The 2,111-nt window shown below is 29.8% G+C and overlaps 1 non-coding gene across 1 annotated transcript; it reads left to right on the top strand.

Annotated features, from left to right (window-relative positions):
- Positions 1-551: 551 nt before the first annotated feature.
- Positions 552-625, top strand: TRNAT-AGU. The gene has a single exon. It is a non-coding gene; the product is annotated as a tRNA-Thr (tRNA).
- Positions 626-2,111: the final 1,486 nt, after the last annotated feature.

Below are 2,111 nucleotides of genomic sequence, written 5' to 3'. Positions count from 1 at the left end.
TTTAATTGATAAAACTTCAAGCAAGTTCTTCTTTTCAAAAATACAATCCTTTTACAGTTTAATTAAGTCCCTTGTTTTTTAAAATGCAAAGATATGTGACACTTTCATTTATTGAATTTTTACTCTTAAATTTAATTCTCGATATGTTGGTTATAAATTACACTATGTTGCTGGAAATTCCATATACACTAGAGATAAACGGGTGTAATTTTCACCATACGAGTAGGTTTTACATAGTTGAGTTAAGCTTATATTTTACTTTTTAATATGATATCAAATTTTGTTCTAATGAAATTTGTTGTATCTATTGTTTCACCCACTATCTATCGGATCTCTATCACTCACAAACATCTAGTAAATGAACTATATACCTCGATATGAGAGATGTGTGTTGAAAATCTCACATCAATTAGAATTAAGGTCAATTTATAATATATAAATAGATGTAAACATCACCTTATAAATTTATTTTGTAAGATTGAGTTAGTGTAGCATCTAGCTTCCAATCTCTCATTGAAATGTTTTAGTTTGTTTAATAATAATGAACATGTGCTTTCATAGCTCAGTTGGTTAGAGCACCCGTTTAGTAAGCGGGAGGTCTTGAGTTCAACTCTCAATGAAAGCAAACTTTTTTCACTTCCTCATGTGGTAGTAAAGGAGCCAATATGGTGACAATCACTGCCATAAGGGGATTGAACATTGCACTGAAAATAAGACTTATGATTAAGATGCACCATGCTTGGAGAAAGAATGATACTACAGATCCCATAACTCCCTACATGCAAACGCTGATTGTAGTGTTGCTATAAAACACATCCAAGCTGAAAAGGACAAGGGATCTAGGTCGCTTTTGGAGGCAGGAACCTAAAGATAAGATCATACAAAGTTATGTTGCATGAAAAAATTACAATATACCACTCAAATCTTCTCTAACATTGATTGATTAAAAATATGAAGGTTTAAGATAATCCAAAAGTTTATATATATAACGCATTTTTATGTATTATGAATTGGACTTTAAGCCTAAATCAATCTTATAAAATCGGTTTTAAGGTAGGATTTGTACAATTTATATATGATAAATTTGTCTTATCTCTAGTCAAAAAAATGATCTCTGATACATCATGACACATACATCTTGAATGTAGATCAGGTCCAGCTCAAGGCCCAAGTAGGTAAAACCTTTGCTTTATAACTTCAAGAAATAAAGAGCTCAAAATTATTTTTTTAGTACTAATTGCTTTTGGCTTCCAATAAAAAAACCTCAAAACAATTTTAGTATTAAATATGCTTTAGGCCTAAAAAAATATATCATTCTTAAGTTTGTTTTAGGCCTCCTAACTCTAAATCCTAAACCTTGTTTAAGATTACATATTTATAGGTGGTTTAATAGCGTTCTGATAGCACGTGACATAACAGGATTAAAATATAACAAATCTCGCTAAAATATTTTTTGGATGATTCTAATATCATCTTAAGAGTGAAATTTAAATCTAAACCAACATGTAAGATGGGATTTGTAATATTTTTGTACTTTAAATTTATTTTATCTCTAATTATGGGGATCTTGAACTTGTATCAAACTTGAAATGTTATAGTAAAAAAAGTACCATCAAAATGAGCCAGGTTGACCAAGAGCAGCAACATCCAATGAGAACGAGACAACCCAGGAACCAAGTATCAATTGCTGACGAGGCCATGATGATGGTGATACGTTGTCGTTGACGCGATCAAATTAATACTACTAAACTATAGCAATGTTAGTATTGCTAAGATAGTAGTCAACACAATAGAAAGGGTAAAGTAACCCAAAGTCATCTCCCAACGAACATGGAATTGATTTTTAACAAATCAGTTCTTATAAAAACTATACAAAAGAGTTAGTCAAATAAAATAAAATAAAAAATACAAAAGATAAAGATAAAAAGATAAAATAAGATAAAAATAATAGTAAAGAAAAGTAGGTCGATTCCATTGCTTTTTCAAAATAGGATTCATCATTGGTTTCCTAAAGATTATTGTTATTGATTTCTTATTTAAGACTTCAAATTAATCAATGTAACTTCTCAATTAATTTGTTGGTGTCCTTACTTTTAACCAAAGTAACTTCT

Source organism: Vigna unguiculata, chromosome 10 (genome assembly GCF_004118075.2).
Source record: "Vigna unguiculata cultivar IT97K-499-35 chromosome 10, ASM411807v1, whole genome shotgun sequence".
NCBI classification, from domain to species: Eukaryota; Viridiplantae; Streptophyta; class Magnoliopsida; order Fabales; family Fabaceae; genus Vigna; species Vigna unguiculata.
The sequence above is the reverse complement of the archived record's forward strand: the minus strand, read 5'-3'. Positions and strand labels throughout refer to the sequence as shown.